Source organism: Leucoraja erinacea, chromosome 17, assembly GCF_028641065.1.
Source record: "Leucoraja erinacea ecotype New England chromosome 17, Leri_hhj_1, whole genome shotgun sequence".
NCBI lineage: Eukaryota > Metazoa > Chordata > Chondrichthyes > Rajiformes > Rajidae > Leucoraja > Leucoraja erinaceus.
The window spans coordinates 21,852,802-21,879,506 of NC_073393.1; the positions used below are offsets into that span (position 1 = coordinate 21,852,802).

At 45.2% G+C, this 26,705-nt stretch overlaps 1 long non-coding RNA gene across 3 annotated transcripts in view; it reads left to right on the forward strand.

The window, feature by feature from the left end:
• The first annotated feature begins 1,857 nt into the window (after positions 1–1,857).
• LOC129705312 (uncharacterized) overlaps positions 1,858–26,705 on the forward strand; it is a 51,605-nt gene continuing 26,757 nt past the window's right edge. For 2 of the 3 annotated variants that reach the window (XR_008724876.1, XR_008724874.1), the window contains exons 1-3: positions 1,858–2,170; positions 2,975–3,047; positions 3,705–4,022. This is a non-coding gene — a long non-coding RNA (uncharacterized LOC129705312). The remainder of the gene's footprint in view (positions 2,171–2,974; positions 3,048–3,704; positions 4,023–26,705) is intronic. The other variant, XR_008724875.1, reaches the window with a different exon arrangement.

Below are 26,705 nucleotides of genomic sequence, written 5' to 3' on the forward strand. Positions count from 1 at the left end.
TATATTCTGCATGAGAGATGCAAGATTGATCCAATGGTATCACAGCTTCTTTATTATCTCCATGACCTCTGAACCACCCACCCAAGGGGCCAATTTGACTGTACAGGTTCTCAAGATTTCCTATATAAATGTGAATGTTAGCAAATTGCTCCTCTAAACTGAAATCAAAGACAGCCTCAAAACTCCCAGACATTTCTGGGCTTGTATATCTGCCTGTTTTTCAGGCCTTTCATATTGAGAAGAAATAAAATAAAACTGTTCAAAAATAAAACAAGCACACAGTCTTTTTTTTACAAATACTTTTAATCATAAAACAAAAACAAACATAAAGAGTATTAACACGATCAAAGGCTGCCTATATTGGCAGTTTACAAACAAACAATCATCAAATTAATATATCACCAACTTTATCAATAATACACTCAACCTGCCGCGGTGGCCACACATAGACTTGGGAGGAATCAGAAGTAACACCAATAAAAGATTAGTTTCTAATTTCCTCTTCCCCCAATGCTATGTGCTGTTCCATCCTTCCGAACCTTGGCTATGCCTGGATAGAGATGCCACACTTTGCAACATTGTGCGATCTTGTAGGTTGGACTCTGTAAATTGCCCGTGTAGAGAGTGGATGAGAACGTTCGATAAAATGGAACTAGTATGAATGGAGGGTCGTGATAGGCTCGGTGGGCAAAAGGGCCCGTACAATGTTGTATCTTTATTTCAATCAATCAATCAATCAATCAATCAATCAATCAATCAATCAATCAATCAATCAATCAATCAATCAATCAATCAGTCAATTAATCAAATCTTATGGAAGGAAATTGCAGATAATGTGGAGTTGGGGGTGAACTTGGAGGCATTTTTTTGCTGGCTGTACTGTTCATAAACCCATCCAGTCTATTCCTCCATTCAATCATGGCTGATCTACCTTTCCCTCTCAACCCTATTCTCCTTCCTTCTCCCCGTAACCTTTGATACCCTTACTAATCAAGAACCTGGTAATCTCGGTTTAAAAATACCCAATGACTTGGTTTCCACAGTTGTCTGTGGCAATTCATTCGACATATTCACCATCCTCTGACTAAATAAATTCCTCCTCATCTCCTTTCCAAAGGTAAGACCTTTTATTCTGAGTAGTTCCATGTTATATGTTCCGGTTTACATCATTCCTCCTGCTCCACCCCTTCTTCACCCAGTGGCTTGTACTTGCAGGTTGCTCTCAAGTTTCCCACATCAGTCCTGTTTCTAATCAAACTGCAGGGCGGCACGGTGACACAGCATTAGAGCTGCTGCCCTACAGCGCCAGAGACCTGGGTTCAAACTTGACTATGTGGGCTGTCTGTATGGAGTTTGTCCGTTTTCCCCGTGTCCTGCATGAGTTTCCTCTGGGTGCTCCGGATTCCTCTCCCACTCCAAAGACCTACTGGTTGTAGGTTAATTGGCTTATGTAAAATTGGAAATTGTCCCTATTGTTGTAGCATATTGTTAATGTGCGGGGATTACTGGTCGGCGTGGACTTGATGTGCCGAAAGGCCGGTTTCCACGCTGTATCGCTAAACTAAACCCTTTCACAACCCACAGAGGGTTTATTCGAGCTGTCAAGACCCAAAGGCTGAATTATTGCAGGGAGGGAATATAATCCTTATTGTAACATTCCTGGTTTTATGGAAAGCATTAGGTTCAAGAGCACATAGCTGGTGTTCTCTTCCTGTTGACCTCTACCCCTTGACCCTGACCATTGGTTTCATGGCTATTAGGTACCTGGGGCAGGGGGCAGAGGCCAATGCACAAATAACAATTTCTAGTGGAACAGACATCTGCACTGCAGATGTTTCGTTAGGTTGACTGGCCTGGAAGATGTCAAAGTGGTTCCAATAAGCCTGGATTCTTTGTCAAGGATCAAAGGTTGTTTAAGTTTAAAGCAGGCGCAGTGTATGAGGAAACCCAGAGTGATGGTGACCAGCCTGAGATAGCAGTAACAGAAATAAATAATGCAACCTAGCTGCCGATAAACACACAATTTCAGTGCTCTGTCTAATATACACACATTCATGCACATTGTAATGGGCCTTAGTGTGTTAGTGTACAGCCTGATCGCTGGTCGGCACAAACATGATGGGCCGAAGGGCCTGTTTCTGTGCTCTATCGCTAAAGTCTAAAGTAAATTGTAAGTACTATTCCTGAGCACATTCCTCCAGGAGGGTAGCAGTATTTGGGCTCATGTTGAGTCCCAAGGCTCATTAGTTCTCTGCCTGAGAAACAAGTTCCCTGAAGAACGTAATCCTCCTGGATTTCCTTTAACCAAGCATTCCATTTGCTGGAAATCCCTTCTGAGAGTAGCTGCCCTACTTTCCCTGTGTGCATTTTGTACTTCTTCTATCCCCTGATGCTAACAGCGATCACGGGATGTTGCGTGGGAACAGTTGGTGATCTTGAGGTGTTAACCAACCTCTTTAAGGGTGTTAAAGTGAGCACAAACATTCTCTCTCGAATGGAGCAGGCACTGAGAGTGTGTGGGAAGACAGCTCCCACTACAAGGCAGACAATCCTTGGTTTGGTGGAGGCACAATGAACTGCAGATGCTGGAATCTTGAGCTAAAGAGACAGCTGGAGGAACTCAAAGACAGGCACAAAGTGATGTTTCAGCTCGGATCTTTCTTCAGTCTGACTTGTAACATCACCTATCCATGTTCTCCAGAGATGCTGCCTAACCTGGGTCTTTTGTGTATTAACCAACATCTGCAGGTCTCTGTTTCTTGATTTTACTCTTGTATGGTATGATTTGCAAGGATTTTCACTGTATCTCAGTACATGTACGTTCCGCACCTGTTTCCACCTATCACTCGCCAGGCTCTGTCCCGTCCTCTGTTCTTTTCCAACTTTCTCTCCCCCTCACCCCACCCCACCCCCACTACAGTCAGTCTGAAGAAGGGTCCTGACTTGAAACATTGTCTTTTCATTTCCTCCACAGATGCTGCCTGACCCGCTGAGTTTGTCCAGCACTTGGCGTTTTGCCCAAGATTCCAGCATCTGACAGGACACACGTGAGTTCTACCATCTTCAGTTCCTTGTATTTCCAGGCCAGTTTCTTGTGATTCTCTGGTGACCTTGTTCCACATGACAGCGGAAGCCTGGGGAGAAGATGTTGATTGGTTCGAGAGTGACTCCCGCCCCCCCCCCCCCCCCCCCCCCCCCCCCCCCCCCCCAACACAAGACAATCCAATAACATAATTAAGACAGACCTTACGAGTAAAGGTGTCTGTGTAGTGCACATGTGGTCTGGTCAGAAGACAGGAGGAACTGTAGATGCTCTTGAACAAAAAAACAACAAAGTGTTAGATTAACTCAGCGGGTCAGGCAACATTTCTGGAGAAAGTGGATTGGTGATGTTTTGAGTTGGGACTGTCTGACAAAGTCTTTTTCAGCCTGAAGAAGTGACTCGACCTGAAACATTGCAGATCCATGTCCTTCTGAGATGCCGCCCGACCTGCTGAGTTACTCCAAGGCTTTGTGTCTTTGTACACGGTCTGATTCAATTCTGTGCTACTTTAGCCCAGCTTCTTTGGTTTTCAATTTTATTTCCGGAGAAATAAATTCCAGTGCTTTGCAGTCTATTTAATCTATGTCGTTGCTTTAAATGATTTATGTAGCTGTAACTATATAATGATTTATGTACCCTTGTGGATATCAAACAATGACAGGACACAGTGCAGGAAGGAGAAAGAGAGCCCTGGTAACATGGCGTCAAGACAACATCCTCTCCCTCAATGCCAACAAGATGAAGGAGCTCGTCATTGACTTCAGGAAGTGGGGTTGAGTACACACCGCAGAATGTGGCAGAGGCGCTGAGGTGGATGTGATTGAGAACTTCAAGTTTCCGGTTGTAAATATCAACAACAATCTGTCCTGGTCCAAACAGGTTGATGCTAAGGTCAAGAAAACACAACAACACTACTACTTCAGAAGGCAGCATTGTGGAGCAGCGGTAGAGGTGCTGCCTTCCAATGCCAGGGACCCGGGTAAGTAATCAATTTTGTTAGTTATCAATTATAACATAATCAAGGCCCAATCACACCCCAGCCATTCCCTCTGCTCCCCTCTCCTATTGGGCAAAAGGTTAAAAACTGTACCACCAGATTGAACAGCTTATGCCTTGCCATTTTCAGGTTTTTGAATGGACCTCTCATATGTTAGGCTGAACGTCTGATTTTCTAATCTCCCCTGTTGTGGCTGTGGCCCTTTTTTTTTAACCTGTCTTTTTGAACCTGTTTACCTCGATGTGAGAGAGAGAGTCAACGACTTAAAATATTTAGGCAGGCGTCGCTGCAGATCTGCCTTGGATCCAGCACATTGATGTAATTACAGACAATAGACAATGGGTAAAGGAGTAGGCCATTTGGCCCTTCGAGCCAGCACCGCCATTCAATATGATCATGGTTGATCATCCACAACCAGTACCCTGTTCCTGCCTTCTCCCCATACCCCTTGACTCTGCCATCTTTAAGAGCTCTATCTAACTCTCTCTTGAAAGCATCCAGTGAATTGGCCTCCACTGCTTCATCTAACTCTCTCTTGAAAGGCAGCCAGCATCATCAATTATAAAGAAAGCCCATCAATACCTCTACTTCCTTAGAAGATTGAGGATATTTGGCATGTCAACAAATACTCGCTTAAACCTTTACAGGTGTATGGTAGAGAGCATATTGACTAGTTGCATCGCACATGGTTCGGCAGTTCAAATGCTCAGGAATGAAGGAGAATGCAAAAAGTGGTGAATACTACCCAGTCCCTCATGGGTACTGACCTTCTCACCATTGTGGGGTCTATAGGAAGTGCTGCCTCAGAAAGGCAGCCAGCATCATCAAAGACCCACACCACTCTGACCATGCTCTCGTTTCACACCTACCATCGGGAAGAAGGTGTAGGAGTCTGAAAACCGTGAATGCCAGGTTCAAGCATAGGCTCTACCCAGCATTCAACAGGCTTATTGGGGTAGGAAGGAATTGCAGATGCTGGTTTAAACCAAAGATAGACACAAAATGCTGGAATAAGTCTGGAGCTGGACAGGCAGCATCTCTGGATAGAAAGAATAGGTGATGTTTCGGGTCGAAACCCTTCTTCAGACCTTATTAATTTAATTTTGATGTTCATTATATGTTGTCCATGTGCACTGTGTTTACAGGGCTGTTATTCTGCTGCAAGTAGAATTTAATTGTTTCTGTTTTTGGTACACACAACAATAAAACACTCAACTCTTTAAGCAGGAAAGGGTTCACAAAAGATTCACAAGGATGTTACCTTGCATTACGGACTTCGGTTTAACACTGTTATGTATTACTGATTATTAATTTATTGTATTACTGATTATTATATATTTATCTGTGCGTTGTTGCGACCTGTAAAGTTACAGCAAGTAGGAATCTCTTTGTTCTGCTGTTTGTTTCTATGCGGTAACTTTAAATTGAACTAAGTTGGGCTTTTTTGCATTAGTATTAGGCTTATTAATTTAGTCTATGGGTGATCGATGGTCGGTGGGGGCTCGGTGGGCTGAAGTGCCTGTTTCCATGCTGTATCTCTAAAGTCTAAAGTAAATGTAGTTGGGATGGGGGAAAGGATAAATATGATTGAGTGTTTTATGCCAAGGGGGGCTAAAGCCAGTAAGGAATGGATGGGTCAAACAGCCTGTGTTTTTTTTTTCTCTACGAACAGTGTTGATGAGGAGTTAAGTCATTTTCACATGATCTTGATATTGTCTAACAGAGGATATATGTCTTGGGCCTCGACAAAGCCAAATTGGAAAAGGTTTCAAACTCCCAGCACTGAAATGTTAATGAGTACAAAATTGGCTCTGGTGTGAAAAAATAATTCCTGCTCTATAAATAATGCTGGCTTAACGTAGGTTATACTGTTCCAAGAGCACAAGGAGAACGAGTATTTGAAGTCCAAGTAAAACTAATGACACCCTTGTTAGATTATATCATCACTGCTTTGACTTCTGCAGAGCTATAATTTGCAATGTAGTAGACAGTCCCATTGCAGGTTATAATTTAAATGTCAATTGAAATGTGTAGTAATACCTCTCATTATAGCTAGTTACACTGCCAAAATAATTAGTGTGTTGTCCAATAAGACAACTGACAAGAGGATCTTGGGCTTCAGAAAGCTGTGACTCAATAAATAATCTCAATGATTTGTAATCCTTCATTTAATAGAAGCACATTAAGAGTATCTATCAATAAGTTTGCATGCAACAGAATGTATATGATGGAGTCATGGAGTCATATAGCACGGAAACAGACTCTTCGGACCAACTTGCCCACGTTGACCAACATGCCTCATCTACACTTGTCCCACCTACTGCGCTTGGCCCATAACCCCCTAAACCTATCATTTCCATGTACATGACCAAATCATTGTGATAGTACCTGCCTCAACTCTGGCAGCTCCTTCCACACACCCACCACCCTTTGTGTAAAAACAATTCTCCTCAGGTTCCAATAAAATCTTTCGCCCCTCACCTTAAACCTATGTCCTCTGGTTTTATACAACTCTATAAAGATCACCCCTCATCCTCCTGCACTCCAAGGAATAAAGTCCTAGCCTGCCCAACCTCGCATGTCTTGTAATCCCGCATGTATAGGAAGTGCATAAAAGCTCTATATCAATTAGCTTGCATCCAACAGAAAGTATATGTTGCATCAGTGCATTGTGTATCCTCACAGACCAGGCAGGGATACTTTGGGAAGAAGTATAAAAGTACCCAAAATCTGTGCCTCTTGTCTAAGTAAAATCTCAGCCATGGTGAGATGGCAACACTAACATACACCTCCCAGAGGAACAATGCAGTGTTAATATGTAAATAGGTCATATGCTTCTATCAACCCATCAGTGTTTGTGTGACGATAAGAGAAAATAAATTCCATTTACAGTGGGTTGCACACAGAAAGTGGAATTTTTTTTCTCCCCTATAAATAAACTTTATTCAGAATAAAATATATATACTAAACAAAAACGGCACAAACTCTTCATACATTCTCAGTAATGTATTCAATAATGTATTGAATGGCACAGGGGCGCAGCGGTGGATTTGTTGCCTCACAGTGACAGAGACCTGCGTTTGATTCTGACTATGATTCTGACTACGGGTGCTGTCTGTACGTTGTCCCTGTGACCAAATGGGTTTTCTCTGGGTGTGTCGGTTTCCTCCCCCACTCCAAAGACATACAGGTTTGTAGGTTAATTGGCTTCGGTAAAATTACAAATTGTCTCTAATGTGTAGGATAGTGCTAGTCGGTACGGATTCGATGGGTTGAAGGGCCTGTTTCCCTGCTGTATCTCTAAACTGAAGTAATGCCATACCCTAGGAGTGTTCACACCAGTTTTTACACAAAAAAAGACAAAGTGCTGGAGTAACTCGGCAGATCAAGCAGCATCTATGGAGAACATTCATAGGTAATGTTTCGGGTTGGGACCCTTTTTCAGTGTTTTTTTACATTCATAAAATCTCTTGCCATCCTGTAGAAATAAGGAAATTCAGATGGTAGTTTACAAAAATGAAGACACACAGGGCTAGAGTGATTCAGCATGTCAGGAGGCATCCCTGGAGAACATGGATAGCTGACCTTTCCGGTTGGGACCTTTCCCCAATCTGAAAAAAGGTTCCAGCCCAAAACATTGTCAATCCCTGCTCTCCAGAATGCTGCCTGACCTGCTGAGTTACTCTAGTGTTTTAAGGTCTATCATTGGTATGAACCAGAATCTACAGTTCTTTTCTATTACATGTTGGAGGAATTCAGTGGGTCAGGCAGCATTTTTTTTAACCCATGCCTTTCATGTGGCCCCCTGGGGTGACATCCCATCTCTTGTTTGAGGGGTGTCCCCAGTGGACTCTGCCCCCTAATGTCCAGCAGTGGAAGGACCCTAGACTGTGGTTCTCCCCCACACACGAGAAAGTTAACTGCGAGGTGCAGTCAGACTTGGCCATCTACTGATGATGCTTCAGCAAAGCCAGCTCAAGTCAAGTCACAAAGGGATGGACATTGCTGGGAATACTCGCTCATCATATGCTGTTTTGGATTCAACGCAGGGATCTGAAGATCGGTACAAATCTAATCCCTCTGAAAAACCCAATTAGCACTTGGCCTTTTCCAGTAAACCATAAACCCATTCTGGCAAGATTTAAGTTATTCAAAATGCAGAAGGGACCCAGTAATTTATGCCAAAAATTACAAGGGAAATCTTTATGCAATATGCAAATTTACCATTGGCGATGCAGATTCAATGGAGAGGAGCATGAAATGAAAAATCCTTTAATCGCAATTATCCACACAAGGGTTGGGAACAGTGCGTCTGTGAAGAGGGTTACTTTGGGCCATTTAATTATTTTTTTAACACCTGTGATTCTAACAAATTGTTGTGAGATATTGATTCTACAAATGAAAGACTTCCCCATGCCCTCTGTTTCTCATTAACACTAGGGATGGCTTTCTGCAGAAATGCAACCTCAAGAGCAGTAAAGAACGAGTCTGAAATGGTGCCTGGTCCCTGGGACCTTGCAGTAAGAGCGAGAGAGAGAAAGTGTGAAAGAGTGAGAGGGAGAGAGAGAGAGAGAGACTCACGTTTAATAACCCTTCTCCCAGGCCCCTTTAAAGCTGTGTTAAAGACAAAAATAAGGATGCGATTGATGCATTCCAGGCAAAGTTGGACAAACACACTGGGGAGATGGTAAAATGCTAATAGGTTGAGATGAAGGCCAATGTGGAGAGACACATGTGGAGTAGAAACGCTGGTATAACTATCTTTATCTCGGCTGTAACCTCGGTAATTCTTTATATTAGAGACATAGATAGATTCATAGTCATAAAGTCATACAATGTGGAAACAGGTCGTTCAGCCCAACTAACCCACTAACGGCCACTCAACATGCCCCATCTCCACTAGTGTGGTGTATATAATATAAATGGTGTCACCTGCCTTAAAGGGGGAGCAGTGATATAATTATGCATATGTTAATGTCTTGTGCGAGGGAATGCATGCGCTGGGGGAGACTCAAGGTGGCATCCCCGGAATAAAGAAGCTTGTTCGTTTACTCCCGTATCTGAGTGTTATTTTATGTCAGTTCCAAGCACCCTAATGCACAACAACTCGTCCCACCCATTCACGTTTGGCCCATAACCCCTAAACCTATCCTATCCATGTACCTGTCCAACTCTCTGTAAAGTAATATGACAGTAACTGCCTCAAACACCTCCCCCGGCAGCTCATTCCATAAACGCACCACCCTTTGTGTAAAAAAAGGTTACCTCTCGGGTTCCAATTAAATCATTCCCCACTTACCTTAAATCTATGTCCTCTGATTCTCGATTCCCCTACTCTGAGCAAAAGACTATGCATTTACCTGATCTATTCCTCTCATGATTATGCATGAAATTAGACCCTTCATCCTCCTGCGCTCCAAGGAAAAACTCCTAGCCTGCTCAACCTCTCCCTATAGTTCAGGCCCTCAGGTCCAGGCAATGTCCTCATAAATCTTCTTTGCACCCTTTCCAGCTTGACAACATCATAGAATCATACAGAATGGAAACAGGCCCTTTGGCTCAACTTGCCCACGCGGACCTCATGATCAGTCTGAAGAAGAGACCCAATCTGAAATGCCCCCTGTGCATATTATCTAGAGAGGCTGCCTGATCTGCTGAGTTACTCCAGCACATTGGGTTCTTTGTGTAAACCAGCACCTGCAGCTTCTTGTGTCTAAATGCCCCTTCTACATTTAAGACCCTATACCACTTGGGCGACCTAATCTGTGAGTTGAGAAGAGTTTGCCCTCGACTCAAACTCACAGCATAGTCGACACGAGGTCCTAGGAGGTCCTATGAGGTCGCTGGAACTCTCCTTCATGCTCGAGGGAAGTTCCCAAATACTTGCGGCCTCAGCTAGGTCGCAGAAAATATTTCAACATATTGAAAAAATTTCCGCGAGTAAAATTTGGTCGGCATGGTTATTTTTAACTCTTAGTGCAGTGTAGTGAGGTCGCAATTTAGTTACAGGCAGTCGAGGGCAGCCGTAGGCAATCTCCTTCGCTGACCGGGCATTTTGATTGGATCATTGGAGTTTCAGGACGAAGGAAAACCTACCGGTAGGTAAAATGCCCGCTAAACTTTATTATCTATATTACTAAAAGTAAGATCTTGACCACTTCCTGTTTTTCTGTTTCATGATTTTAGAAAAAACGCTGCCACTTACGGCAGTGATTTTTGGCCAGCTTGCTCAGTCCCCCTCCTCTGCGCAGGACAAGAGGATTTTTCCCATCGATGAAACATAAAAGAGTTATTAATGTTTAAAATATTTTGACATTCTCTCTGCTGCACCTGTTGGTGGGTGGGAGGAGTGAGTATAAAACCCGGAAGTGTCGTGCCTCAGTCAGTCCCTGCAAGATGGGGGAAGTGAGAGGGTCACGTCTCAAAGTCTGAGCTGTGACTAACACTGAACACATGTCTACTAAACTGTGAGTGTGGTTTTACTGACCTTGAGTGCGCTTAATGTGGTTTGAAAATGAAAATGTGGTTGGTTTGAAGTAAAAGCACTGCAAATGGTTGGTGAGGGTTTGGGTTGAAGTAAAAGCACTGCAAATGGTTGTTTGGGGTATTGGGTTAAACTAAAAGCACTGCAAATGGTTGGTTGGGGTTTTGGGTTGAAGTAAAAGCACTGCAAATGGTTGGTTGTCTAAACTTGACCCTGTTTGCACTGTATATTGATTTTTGATAAAACGTTACCACTTACTGCTGTGATTTTTGGTCATCTTACTCAGTCCCCTTCCGCTCACCAGGTGCAGAGGATTCCACCCATCAATGAAAAATAAAAGTGTTATTAGTGTTTAAAAAATGTTGAGAATCTCTCTCCATGAAGGCCACACCTTTTCCGGTGGGAGGGGGAGGGATTATAAAACTCGGAAGTGTGGGTGTGGCTCAGTCTCTGCATGATGGGAGAGGGAGAGGTCACGACTCTGTCTGAGCTGTGAATCAACTGAACACACTGAATGTCTACAGAACTGCGAGTGTGGTGTTTTGTGTGGTTTTATGGTGGATTCACCCTGCTTGAAATGGTATGAAACTGCATTTGAATCAGGTGGCCATGCATCCTGCATGAAATGGTATGAAACTGCATTTGAATCAGGTGGCCATGCACCCTGCATGAAATGGTATGAAACTGCACTTGAATTTGATGGCCTTGCAACCTACTTGAAATGGTAGGAAAATGGTATTGAATTTGGTGGCCTTGCACCCTGCTTGAAATGGAATTTCAAGGAATACCTGTGATTCAACTTCCAGCCCACCAGCTGTGAGTGAGCTGCCAGCACACCAGGCTTGAGGGACTGAGCTGCCACCCCAAGAATCCATTTGGCCCACAATGTCCATACTAGCCCTCTGGAGCCCAGTCCCTTCAGCCCACAACACCCATACCAGCGCTCCAGAAAGCCCCCCCCACTTACCACCAATATTGGAATTGGTGAAAGTGGAATATTGCGTTGGGAGACCAGCCCAACGGGTCCCACTTAGTCTAGTACTTCTTAAAAGTGTCTCCACCCCTTCTCTCCCCATCCTCTCCCCTCCTCTCCCCTCCTCTCCCCTTCCCCCACCCCCCTGCGCTCTCTAAAGGACTTACCGTTACTATGCAGCCATTTTACCTTCATCTTCATCGCACAGACAGCACTCCTACGCTTTCCCTGGCCCCCGCTATTGCAATGTGTGGTCGGTCGGTCGATGCAGCTTGCGGTTTCAATACTGACGGGTCGATCCAGCTCGAGGCTTTCCAGGCGAGTGCCCTCGAGCTGGAAGGTCGAAGACACTATTTTTAACTCGCCGATCAGGTCGCCCAAGTGGGACAGACACTTTAGTTCCACCTGCCTGCGTTTGGCCCATATTCCACTAAACAACCTTTCCGATCCATGTACCTGTCCAAGTGACTTAATGCTTTAAGTGTGGAGTGGGGAGGAGGAAGAGTGTGGTAGTGGAAGAGAATTTTGCTTATTATTGGAAGTGGGAGAGTAGGGGACCATATTAATCTTGCTTCCTGTGGAGACATACAGTACAACACCAAGAAACGTTGGCCCATTGAAACCATAAAGCACCCACTAACACTAATACCACTTTATTGATTGAAAGATACAAACGCATACCAATCACCCATTCACACTAGTTCTACGTTTTCCCACTTTCTCATCCACTTCCTACACACTAGGGGCAATTTACAGAGGGCTAATTAACAGTACATTAATACACATCCCAAAAACCTGAACATGTTTGGGATGTGTGAGGAAACCGGAGCACTCCACACACAGGCAGACTCCACACACAGGCAGACTCCACACACAGGCAGCGCCCAAAGTCAGGATCGAATCGGGATCTCTGACACCGTGAGGCAGCACCTCTACCAGCTGCGCTACTGTGTTACCCATGTTCTCATCATCCTTCCCCTGATTATACCACTCGTCTACACACAAGGGGAAATTTACAGAGGCCAACTAACTTATCAACCCGCATGCCTTTGGGATGTGGGAGTAAATCAGAGCACCCAGAGGAAACCCATACAATCATGTGCAAACTCCACACAGACAGCACCCGAGGTTGTAATTGAACCTGGGTCTCTGGAGCTGTGAGGCAGCAGCATTGCCTTGGCACTCCTTGGCTGATGTGACCTCAGCTGCATCTAGTTTAATCTCTTCCTCCTGACTAAAACTGGGCCAGGCTGACTCCTACTTCATCCATCTAGTGCCGCCAGGACAATGGGCCTTAACGTGAGAAATTAAGATATCACAAATCTCCTTGGGCCATGATTGGGCTGAAGCCGGGTTCAGACCCGAAATGTCATCCATCTTTTTTCTCCAGAGATGCTGCCTGACCCGCTGTTAGTCTCCAGACTTTTCGGAGACGTGGAAATTGCAAGATGGCGCTGGAACGTGGCGATTCTCTACGTGCAGTTCCAGAAGAGGATTTATTGTACGCATGTATAGTGTGATTTGACTGGATTGCACACAGAACAAGCTTTCCACTGTATCTCTGTACACGTGACAATAAATAAACTAATCTAAACTAAACTAAGTTCCCAGATTTATCACTTGGCACTTACTGCGATTCGCAATCACATCATTTCAATTTAAAAAGGAGATCTGGTTTAATTAATGCCACTCTTGAAAAATAAACATAGTTCTGTTTGTTCAACTGGCCCGGCAGGAAGTCTGTTACTGAACGTGAATGATGTTGCAAACTCACTCTACTCAAGCACAGTGAAATCCCACGAGGGCAGATTGTCCACCTGCCATCCTGAGCAGGGACTGTGACAGAGAGGCCCCATCTGTCTTACCCATTTCAGCTCATTCCCACAACTCTGCTATACTGTAGGCATTCTTTGTAAGTATTTGGCCTGTTCCCTTTTGAAAATTCACAAGAACTAGGACGGGTCCATGGATAGGAAATGGTTAGCAGGATATTGGCCAAACGCAGGCAAGAACTGGAGGACATTAGGTTTAAGATGAGGGGAGCCTCACTCAATCCAACTGATGCACTACAGAGCAACCACACAAGAATGTTGCATTAATGTCCAGTCTGAAGATAGTTCCCAGAGTGTTTCCGGTGAGCGGGGCCAACCTCGCCAGTAGGCGCAGCTCGCTCGCCACGGACGTCGATGAGACCCACGTCATGAGAATGATGAGGGACCCGCGAGCAACCGCTGAGAGTGAGGAGGATTATTGAGATGGGCTGTTGAGGAGTGAGGAGGGCCATCAGAAACTCCTGCTGAGCACCGCAGGACCATCCAAGAGAGGACCCGGCAGTGTGCAGCAGAGGACGGGCCCATGGTGGGTGCCGGAGGTCGGACGAGTTACTGAGAATGAAGAGGGACCCGTGTGGGGGTTCTGCCAAGAGAAAGGAGGGACTCCAAGAACAAAGAGGGAACATTGGGGACTGTATTGAATACTTTTGCAACTTTGTCGATGCCATACACTTTTGCACACTTTGCGTATGGTATGCAAAACAAGGAATTTCACTGTGACGTGCCACATGTATCAATGCAATTCAATTGAACTTTAATGCCATTGCACAAATACAAGTATGGGTACAACAAAATGCAGTTTAGCGTCAGTCCGTAGTAGTAGTGCAATATAGAAATAAAAATGCAGAATAATCAAACAATGTGGACTGAGGGACTGGAGAAATCTATCGGCGGGACTCCGAGTTCAGCAATGTGATGGTATTATTGTAGAAGCTGTTCCTCATCCTACTAGTACGAGACCTGAGGCTCCTGTACCGTCTCCCTGATGGGAGGAGGGCAAACAGTCCATGGTTGGGGTGGGAGGGGTCTTTAATGATCTTCCCTGCCCGTCTCAGACACCGTTTTCGGTGGAGGGCATCCATGGCAGGGAGCGGGGCACCGATGATGTACTGCGCGGTTTTCACCACCCCTTGTAGTGCCTTCCTGTCCGCTACAGTGCAACTGTTGTACCATACCGTGAAGCAGGTGGTCAGGATGCTTCCGATGGTACAATGGTAAAAGTTGGTCAGGATCTGGGGGGACAGGTGAGCTTTCTTGAGCCTCCTCAGGAAGTAAAGGCGCTGCTGCGCCTTTTTGATCAGCTTGGAGGTATTGAGGGACCAGGACAGATCCTCCGAGATGTGTACCAATCAACCAATCAATCAAAAATGAAGACCCGAAACGTCATCTATCCAATTCCCAGAGAAGCAGCCTGACTTGCTGAGTTACCCCAGCATTTTGTGCCCTTCTTTGTAAAGCAGCATCTGCATTTTCTTGTTTTTACATAGATATGAAACTGAGGTTCTGAATTTCCTAGCTGAAGTGACAAAATCACTTTTAACGGACTTGACTCCATTTGTTAAATGAAAATAGACTCAATAGTTAAAAATTACCACCTCTCCACTGTGACCTTTATGTAAACATTTGAATTTCCTGGCACGAAAATAAACCTCAGTGGTCTAACAGTTTTTCCAATATTCTCTTAAAATCAATGCAGTTTAATTGCCCATTCAGGACCACCATTTGCCATTCACACTCTAATAGCAGTGATAGACTCTGGAATCAATAGGAGTTGCTTTTCCATTACGAGAACTATGGTGGAAGTGTTTATTCTGTTGTTGGATAAATTTTTCTTTGTATTAACCAACTCAGAGATAATATTGATATTAGTATTTGTTTATTATTGTCACATGTACCGAGGTATAGTGAAGCTTTGCTTGTGTGCTATCCAGTCAAATCATACTGTACATAGGTACAAATCAAGCCATACATTAGTATTGAGCTGAGTTTAGTTTATGGTCATGTACAGTGTTTACTCCGTGAGCTCCTTGTGAACTAGGAATTCATTGCACCCTAGTGTACATGACAATGTTTAGCCCTGCCTCTTCCTTTCCCCAGCTTTCTTCCTCCTCTCCCCACAATCGGTTTGAAGAAGTCTCGACCCAAAACACCACCCAGCCATGTTCTCCAAAGATGCTGCCTGACCTGCTGAGTTACTCCAGCAATTTCTGTCCAGTTGTGCAAACCAGCATCTGCAGTTCTTTGCTTCTCCATTCTAAACTGATCTGTAAAGCAGGCAAATAGAATTAGTATAAATGGGCAAAAGGGTTAGCAAAAGGGTTAGGACAGATGTGTTGGGCTGAAGGGCCTATTGAATGACCTCCCAGTAGATACAATCATCATGAAGGTATCATGTTGCCTTAATCTACACTATAATCAAATATGAATCTCATCCCGGTCATGCCCTCTTCTCCCCTCTCCCATCAGGCAAGAGGTACAGAAGTGTGGAAAGGCACACCTCCAGATTCACGGACAGTTTCTTCCCAGCTGTTATCATGTGACATCCTATCACCAACTAGAGAGTAGTCCTGACCTACCATCTACCTCTTTGGAGACCCTTGAACTATCTTTAATTCGACTTTAGCTGGCCCTAAACGTTATTCCCTTCATCATGTATCTCTACACTGTGGACGGCTCAATTGTAATCATGTATAGCCTATCCCCTGACTGGTTAGCACGATACACGAGCTTTTCACTGTACCTCGGTGCACGTGACCGTAAGCTAAACTAAGCTAGTTCTTCACCTTCTTCAGATTTAGAACAGGGAATTACCTGGGGAATCTTCAAGAGCAGTGCACTCTATGCTCTACACATAACCTTCCCACATTTCTCTGTAACACTGCGTGGAAAAGTGATTACCCTGGACTGATGTGTGTGATTATCGTGGACTTTTATCGCCCTGAGCTCAATTCAAATAGAAGCTTTGCTGGGAACCCATCTTCGTGCCTGATTGCTTCATGAGAGTTCGACGATAATCCCTTGAATGATGGACAGAATGCTTGATCTATCAGAAGCCATCTCAGACCTGCTTAATTGAAGTCTCCGAGAGGGGAAGGATAAAGAGGGAGCTCAGAGGAATGCTAATAAATATTGGAGCATCTTTCTACCAACATATCACTTTGACTCCTGCTACTGTTGACACTTTGTCACACAGATAAATGGAATCAAAAGATTCTCTGGCCCAAAGACAGAAATTCTGAGACTGGATGCCTTTTATTCAGGGTAGGGGAATCACGAAGCAGGGAGCATTGGTTTAAGGTGAGAAGGGAATGATTTAATAGTTAACTGTGGGGCAGATTTTCCACACAGGTGTTTATCGGGTGAGGGTGGTGGGGGGTGGGGGGGAGGGGGGTGGAATTCACCCTTCATACCATTAGGCTGTAAGCTGCCCAAGCGGAATATGAGGTGCTGTTCCTCCAGTCTGTGTGTGGCCTCACTCTGGCAATAGAGGAGGCCCAGGACAGCAAGGTCAGTGTGGGAGTGGGAGGGGGAGTTAAAATGGTTAGCTAACAGGTGATCCAGAAGGCCTTGGTGGACCGAGCGCAAGTGAGAGGGGAAAGAACTAAGGTGATAAGGGAAAAATTTAATAGGAACCTGAGGGGCAACATTTTCACCTATGGGTCAATGGAACGAGCTGCAGAAGGGTCTGAAGAAGGGTTTTGGCCCGAAACGTTACCTATTTCCTTCGCTCCATAGATGCTGCTGCACCCGCTGAGTTTCTCCAGCATTTTTGTGTACAGCCGAGTTGACAGAAGAGGTGGGTCTAGTGTAGACGGGCAACTTGGTCAGCATGGGCAAGTTGTGTCCTGGGGCCAGTTTCCATCCTATTTGACTCTATGATTCTATGGAGGCAGCGGTAGAGTTGCTGCCTTACAGCACCAGAGATCCAGGTTCGATCCTGACCGAGTGATGTATGTACAGAGTATACATATTCTTCCTGCAACCGCCAGGATTTTCTCCATGTGCTCCAGTTTCCTCCCACACTCCAAAGACGTGCAGGTTTGTAGGTTAATTGGTTTTGGTAGAAACTGTAAATTGTCTCCAGTTGCCCAGTCCATCATCGGCTCTGACCTTCCTTCCATCGAGGGGAATTATCGCAGTCGCTGCCTCAAAAAGGCTGGCAGTATCATCAAAGACCCACACCATCCTGGCCACACACCCATCTCCCTGTTACCTTCAGGTAGAAGGTACAGGAGCCTGAAGACTGCAACAACCAGGTTCAGGAATAGCTACATCCCCACAGCCATCAGGCTATTAAACCTGGCTCGGACAAAACTCTGATTATTAATAACCCATTATCTGTTATTTGCACTTTATCAGTTTATTTATTCATGTGTGTATATATTTATATTATGGTATATGGACACACTGATCTGTTTTGTAGTCAATGCTGACTATGTTCTGTTGTGCTGAAGCAAAGCAAGAATTTCATTGTCCTATCAGGGACACAAGACAATAAACTCACGAACTTGAACTTGAACGTGTGTGGGTCAGTATAGGTATATGGGGTGATCATGGGCCGGCGCGGACTCGGTGGGCCGAAGGGCCTGTTTAAGCTCTGTATCTCTAAAGTCTACAGTCTGTGTTCGACAAAACAACGCTTTATCTCATGGATGTACAGGAGGCCACATCGGGAACACTGTCACGAGTAGATGAGGTTAGAGGATGTGCACATGTAGTCTGGGCAAACTTAAGGATAAAAGAGGAAGGAAATGGAGCAGCGTAGTCTACAGACAGAGAAGTGTTCAGCTCAGCGGGGGACCTGTTCTTGCAAAATATATGAAGCAATGAGATTTCAAAAGCCATGAAATAGATTGAGAATCACCTGCTGACTCTCTCGTAAAGGCCAGGATCCTGTAGGAATATGAGATTATAGAAAGCCCCAAGCCATGTTTGCTCTACTCTATTGATGATTAGAACTATTACTGAGACAAGGGTTCTGGTAATTGAACAACCCCAGTGCAGCACAGAGCAAGGGTGGAACCAGGTGGGACTCGCCGTGAAGGTGAAAGGTTTGCAGACCATCTTGAATCAAACACAGGTCCACAGGTAAACTCAATGTAGAATGTTGAACCCATCTGAGGAGTGGGAGGGGCAATACTGAGGGAGGGGTTAGTACTGAGCAAAGATACTGAGGGAGCACTGCACTGTGGGAGGGGCGGTACTGAACGAGCGCCACACCACGGGAGGAGCGGTGCAAAGGGACATTTACAGAGGGCCAATTAACCTACACACCCTCACGTCTTTGGAGTGTGGGAAGAAACCGGAGCACCCGGAGGAAATTCCACGTGGTCACAGGGAGATCGTGCAAATTCTACACAGACAGCACCAGAGGCCGCTTGTGTTATCAGGCAACGGCTTTACCCACCAGTGTGCCGCCCTTTAACAGGAGCTGAAGGGCTTACAAAACCCTGGCGCCTCCAACAGCGCAGGAGGTTGACAGTGAGCTGCAGTGGGCCTAGACTGGGCTGGCTGTTGTGCTGACAGATGTTGCACTGACCTGCGTGGCTCTGTGCTGGTGTGCATACAGCTGGATGGTCTGGGGGAGAGAGGGATTCGAGGACCACCCAGAGGCATTCCAGCCCCAGGACTGATGACACTCACGTGTTCTCTCGTTGTGTCCCTCGATAGCCGGCCCTCTCCCTCTCTCTCTCCAGAAAACAATCCCGACCTCTGTTCTTCCACACCTGGTTTCCATATGCTTTGAGCCCCGCACAGAGTTGGCTGATCCGCAGAAACCTTATGATAGGGTTGCACCACAGTTTGGTTTGGGAACAGTTCTGCCCAAGACCACAAGAAATTGCAAAGATTTCTAGATGTAGCCCAGTCCATCACACAGACCAGACTTCTCACCATTGACTCCCCATCGAAACTTCACACTACCTCGGGAAATCAGCCAACTTAATCAAAGATCAATCCCACCCAGGTTATTCCTTCTTCTACTACACCCATCAGGCAGAATGTATAAAAGCTTGAAAGCACATACACCAGATTTAGGAACAGCTTCTTTCCCACTGTTATCAGTTTTACTGGTCCCCATATAAGCTAGGGTGTAGTCCTGATCTTCCAACCTACTTCATTGTGACCCTTGCACCTTTTCTCTGTATTTGTAACTCCATAACACTGTAACATTATATCTGTATGTCCCTCTTTGGTCTATTTATTGTATTTGTGTATGACTTGATCGCACTCATGAATAGCATGATATGGCTACTTAGCACGTAATCAATTTTGTTTTCTGTATCTCGGTGCATGTCACAATAATAAATCAATACCTATAGCAACAGTGAAACCAATATCAATGCCAATACCAATACTAATATCACTGCTAATACCAATACCGAAACCAATAATTTCCCCCTTCTCCCATTCTAAAGTTATGGGGAGAAGGCAGGAGAATAGGATTAATAGGGAAAAATAGATCAGCCATGATTGAATGGGTGGAGTAGACACGATGGGCCGAATGGCCTAATTCTGCTCCCATGGCTTATGAACATGAATTTTGGCTGCCTGCAATGTAGTTGCAGAATATGGTAGCAGGAGAGAAGGAGGCGAAAGCAGGTTTTTGCTCACCACCCCCTCCGTGTCCACAGTCAGGCTTTAAGCTGCCTCTAATGTTTTACGCAATTAAAAATCAATTTGAACACTGCATCTGCGCTGAGGCCTGTTCTACGACTAATCTGAGACACCGACCCTACATTTCCATCTCATATTCAGTGATGTGGGTAATTAAATAGAACACCTCGAATATTTGGGGAGCTGGGGATTTCACACTGTGTAATCACTTGGAGCGAGAGGATTAATAAATGGTTAGATTTGCCACCATATGCTGCAGCTGAATTATAAACATTTTTTACGATCTGCTCTGCTGTCTATATATTTACTGGAAGCTGAATAGGATAAAGGATTTTTAATGATAATTATAAACCTATCCTTCTCTCTTCCACTTGCAATTCAATTGCAATTATTACACAAATCAAGAGAGACCTGGTACTTGCATTGAAAATCTATGCCATGGACCTGTGCAGCACAGATACAGGCCCTTCGGTCCACTGCGTCTATGCTGACCCATTTGCCATCTATACTAATCCCATTTGCTTATGTTAAGTCCCTATCTTTCTATGTTTTGCTTACTTGAGCGTCCGCCTAAATGTTTCTTAAACTTAGAGTCTTATTCCGCCACCTCCTGGGTGGGACAGTGGTGTAGCTGGTAGAGCCGCTGCCTTACAGTGCCAGAGACCCTGGTTCAATCCTGACCTCGGGTGCTATCTGTGTAAAGCTTTCAGTTCTCCCTGTGACCACATGGGATCTCCTCAGGGTGCTCCAGTTTCATCCCACATCCCAAAGCCATGCAGGCTTGTCAGTTAATCGACCCTCTATAAATTGTCCCTAGTGTGTAGGGAGTGGATGAGAAAGTGGGATAACATAGAATTAGTGTGAACGGGTGATCGATGGTCAGCATGGATTCAGTGGGCCGAAGGGCCTGTAGCTATGCTGTATCTTTCAAACAACCAAATGTCCTCAGGCAGCGAGTCCTCGATTTCACCCACTATCTGTGTAAAGGAATATCCCCTTCGAACCGCTTTAAAATTCCTTCTTTTTATCTTAAACATATGCTTTCATGCTTTTGAAACCCCTACCATGGGAAAAATAATCCGATTTTTTACTATATCTAAACCTCTCACAATCTTATAGACTTCCATCAGGTACAGGTATCTAAAAACCATGAGCACTAGGTTCAAAAATAGCTTCTTCCCAACAATCATCAGGCTCTTGATCACTACACAACACTAACCTCAGTAACTATGGACTCCTATTGAGTGCTTTTGTTACACTGAAGATTTGGAGTTTTATTTTGCCCTAATATTGGAGTTATTAATTTCTGAATTTTTGTTCCTTATTCATATTCATATTCATACGGCACAGAAACAGTGCCTTCAACCCAATTTCACCATGCCCGCCCCATCTGCCCGTGTTTTGCCCATATCCCTCTAAACCTTAATCTAATAAATATGAATGGCAGATGCTGGTTTATACCAAAGATAGTCACAAAATGCTGGAGTAACTAAGTAGGTCAGACGGCATCTCAAGAGAAAATGAATAGGCAACATTTCATGTTGGGTCTGAGAAGGCTCATGACCTGTGATGTCACCTATTTATTTTCTCCAGAGATTCTCCTTGACCTGCTGAGTTACTCCAGCATTTGGTATCAATCCCTCATAGTCCTAAAGTCATGGAGCACAGGAACAGCCCTTCAGCCCACCTTGCCCACACTGACCAACATGCCCCTCTACACTAGTCCGACCTGCCTGCATTTGGCCCATATCCCTCTAAACCTATCTTATCCATGTACCTGTCTAAATGTTTCTTAAACGTTGTAATAGTTCAATATACCCACAACTCTTTGTGTAAAAAAGTTACCCCTCGGGTTCCTATTAAATCTTTCCCTCATCACCGTAAACCCATGTCTCTGGTTCTCTATTTCAAATCTACACTCTCTAAACCTTTCCTGTTTACAGTCCTGTTATGCTGCTGTAAATCAGAAGTTCATTGTTCCGTTGTCCACACAAAAGAAAATGAAACACTCTTGTCTCTTGTCGACCAGGATACCCCCTCAGTCTCCTTCAGTTCAAGGAAAACAAGCCCAGCCTAACCAATCTCTCCCCATAACTAAACTCCTCCAATCCAGGTAACATGCTAGTGAATCTCCTCCGCACTCTCTCCACTTATAGTACGGCGGCCAGAACTGCCCACAATGTGACCAGTGTGGTCGAACCACCGTTTTGTAAAGGGATTTACAATCTATCTTTACTTGCTTTTGCTGGGAAGCAGAGAGAGCGTCATGCATCTGCTGTCTCCTTGTGTGTGAACGGTTTTTGTCAAGGGTGCCTACTCTCCTGACAAAGCCTTTGGAATTTCAATCAAAAACGACACAGGAAAAGTCAGGCTGGTGATGAGAATGCATCGTTACACACGACCAAGTCTGACTGTCATGACAACGGTAATGAGGTAAAGATGAATAATAAGTAAACCTGTTCCTCGGCTGGAGCTGTGATTAGCCCAACTCCACTGGTAAGTGATACAGATACCATGACAGTCTTCCCGAAACTTGTTGGTTTCCCAGCAAAGCGAGATGTCCATCAGGGAATGTTGCCGACTGGCCCGCTCCAGATTGCAGGTGTACGTGCTGAGGGATGTACTGAAGCTCGGTGCAGCAACGTCAAGGCTCTGTAGGGGGAGGACCACAGTCTACGGACCTCCCTCTGCTGGACATTGAGGGGCAGAGTCCACCCCTCAAACAAAAGAGGGATATCACAAAGGGATTTGGAGAACTCAATGTTCATATGGAAGATAGGCACAAAATGCAGGAGTAACTCAGCGGGTCAGCCAACATCTCTGGAGAAAAGGAATAGGTGACATTTCAGGTCAAGACCCTTCTTCAGACTGAGAGTAATGGGAAAGGGAAATGAGAGATGATAAAAGAAACAGGCCATTGTTGGCTGTGGCCTAGGTGAGAACGAGTACACAATGAGACTCAACAAGACGACTTTGAAGCTGGCACGACTTGGTTGGGGGAGGGATGGAGAGGGAATGCAAGGGTTACTTGAAGTTAGAGAAATCAAGAGTCAACCCACTGGGTTGTAAGCTGCACAAGCGAAATATGAGATGCTGTTTCCCCAATTTCATGTTCTCTCAATGTTCATACCATTGGGTTGTAAGTTGCCCAAGCGGAATACAAGGTGACTGCAAACCTCAATGTTCATACTGTTGGGTTGAAGGGATATCTCCATATGGGGCCACGTGAGTGGCAAGGGTGTTTTGTGAAAAAACAAGAACTAACACTACTATGACCTAAGTTATATGGAATATATAGATGAGGACACAAGGAACTGCAGATGCTGGATAGAATCTCCAGTAATCCGGTAGGCGGCGCGACTTTGGTCAGCAGCGGCCTCTGCAGCTCGTCCGCGTTTTTATTATTTTTTGTCTATGTTTATATGTAGTTTTTGTTATGTTTTGTTGGTGTGTGTGTGTGTGGGGGGGTGGGGGTGGGGTGGGAGGGAGGGGGGAAACTTTTAAATCTCTCCCTGCACTGGAGACCCGACCTTTTCTTGTCGGGACTCAGTTGTCGTTGGGGCTGCAACGAGGAGCGGCCTCCGACAGAAGAAGCCGGGGACTCTGGTGCCGACTCACCTCAACGTAGCGGAGCTGGCCGAGACCGGAGCGGGTGGAGCGGTGGTGGAGCGCTGCTGCTGCTGCTGCCGCTGCTGCTGCTGCCGTTGCTGATGGCTGGAGGGGTTGCGGGGGTCTGCGGACGGCGGCACCGGGAGCCCGCGGGTCCCTGGAGGGAGACCGCTTTTCAGGGCTCTCGCAACGGCGACTTCTCCCGCCCGAGTTGCGGGGTTGAAGAGCTCCTGGAGCGGGGCCTACATCACTGCCCCGCGCGGCTTGGAATGGCCGCGGGACACTGCGAGCGCACACCGGGGTCTCTAACACCAAGACCCGGTGTGCGACCTCGCACCACCCGGCGTGGCTTTAATGGCCGCGGGACAATCGCCATCGCCAGCCGGGGGCTTTGACTTTGACTCTGATATCGGGGGAGGGGGGGGGGAGAGTGCAGTGGAGAGATAAGTTTTTTTGGCCTTCCATCACAGCTATGTGATGGATGTTTATGTAAAATGTAAATTATGTTGTGTCTGGGGTCTATTTGTGTGTAATGTATGGCTGTAGAAACGGCATTTCGTTTGGACCTCCAGGGGTCCAAATGTCAATTAAATTGACTATTGACTAAAACACAGTGCTAGAAGAACTCAGCGGGTCAGGCAACATCTGAGAAGGGAAATATATGCACAACGTTTTGAGTTGGAACTCTTCTTCATACTGATGGAGTAGGGAGGAGTACACAAATAGGTGATGCTTTGGGTCAGTCTGAAGAAGGGTCCCAATCCAAAATGTCACCTATCCATGTTCTCCAGACATGCTGCTTGGTCCGATGAGTTACTTTGGCACTTTCTGTTTATAATGTATAGACGCTAAAAACGCATTAAGAGATTTTGCATGGATTTTTGTTTTGTATATATTTTTTATTATGAATGAAGTTTAATTTTTAAATGATAAAGATGCCACAGCAGAATGAAAAACAGGTGTAAAAGGGTTAAATTATAAGGACAAGTTGCACAGATTCAGAGTATGTTCCATGCAGTGTGAAAGATTACTGAATGATCTGAATGATGTGTTGAAGATGATTAAAAGATTTGATAAGGTTGGTGGAGAGAATCCATTTTGCTTGGTATGGGGAATCTGAGACAAGGAGAACACCTTAAGCTCTGAAGAAGGGTTTCGGCCTGAAACGTTGTCTATTTCATTTGCTCCATAGATGCTGCCTCACCCGCTGAGTTTCTCCAGCATTTTTGTCGAACTCCTTACTATTTGAGGTTGGGGGAGGTGGGGGGGTTAATTATCTCAAAGAATGGGGAATTGTATGTTCGGACTGCATGCAATGTAAGTCAGGTAACAGATTGAGGACTGTGTACAGTTCCAGACACCACATTGTAAGAAGTGGACCTATGGTACTTTATTGTCACGGCTACCTAAGTACAATGACAGTTTTTTGCATACAGTTCAGTGACTATCCTACCATACATTACAATCATACTTAAGGGGCTGTCCCACTTGGGCAACCAAATTGGCGAGTTTAGAAGAGTTTGAAAAAATGACATGTTGAAGACCTCCTTCGACTATGTTGAAGACCGGCTTCGACTAGTTATTAGCTACTAGCTACGATCTGAGCTATGACTATCTTCAGGAAAATTGGACACCGAATAGTGGAGAATGAAGACGACTTCCTTCGATCTCCTTCGACCTCCAAACTCCCTTCGACTATGATGAAGACTATTGATGACTACCTTCGACTACAATTACCTACGACTAACATGCCGACCTACTACGACCTACGCGTAAAAAAAGTATAGATTTTTTCCATACGGGCATTTTTTAACATATTGAAAAAAACACTATGAGCGAGCTGAGGCCTTGTGTACGTGGAGACTACTCTCGAGCATGAAGGAGAGTTACGAAGACCTCGTGTTGACCATGCTGCGAGTATGAGTTGAGGGCAAACTCGCCAGAACTCGTGGATTAGGTCGCCCAAGTGGGACAGGCCCTTTAGTACAATAGTGTAAGACAGTAGACCACACTGAGTCTACACACAAGATGGTTAGATCCCATGGGATCCAAGGAGAGATAGCTGAATAGATAAAAAATTAGCTTCATGGAAGGAAACAGGGGGTGCTGGTGGAAGGTAGTATTTCGGGCTGGAAGCCTGGAACTAGTGGAGTGCCTCAGGGTTTGGTGCTTGGCCCATTACTGTTTGTCATCTATATCAATGATTTGAATGAGAATGTACATGTCCTGTAAAGGCCGGTTGACCTGGTGACCTGGAAAGTGCTATACATGATTACAGTCAGTGGAAAGACTATACATGATTTCAATCATGACATCACCAGTGTACAGATACAGGATAAAGGGAATAATGTTAAATGCAAGTCCAATAAAGTCTAATTAAAGATAGCCCGAGGGTCTCCAATGAGGTTGATGGTAGGTTAGGACCGCTCTCTAGATGATGATAGGATGGTTCAGTTGCCTGATAACAGCTGGAAAGAAACTGTCTTTGAATCTGGAGGCATGTGTTTTCACACTTCTGTACCCGTTGCCAGATTGGAGAGGGGAGAAGAGGGAGTGACCGGGGTGTGACTGGTCCTTGATTATGCTGGTGGCCTTGCCGAGTCAGCGTGAAGTGTAGACATAGTCAATGGAAGGAATTAACAAGGAACTGCAGATGCTGGAAAATCGAAGGTACACAAAAAAGCTGGAGAAACTCAGCATGTGCAGCAGCATCTATGGAGCTCCATAGATGCTGCTGCACCCGCTGAGTTTCTCCAGTTTTTTTGTGTACCGTCAATGGAAGGGAGGTAGGTTTGCATAATGGTCTGGGCAGCGTTCACAATTCTCTGCGATTTCTTGCGGCCGTAGACGGAGCTGTTCCAAAACCATGCTGTGAAGCATCTCGACAAAATGCTTTCCACGGCACATCTACAGAAGTTGGTGAGATTTGTTGGGTACATGCTGAACTTCCTAAGCCTTCTCAGGTGCTCAACTGCTCGCAACTGCCCTATGTGTGGAACAGTCTGAACGCCGGTACACGGCAGTGGGAAGAGCTTCTTTCTGCTTCTGTTTATAATGCCTTTATACTCTAGTCATCTCCCTCGACATGAAAACTCTTTTGTAGGCATTTTCCAACTCGTTTCTCGCTGGTAACTTGGCTCCAATCTCCCTTA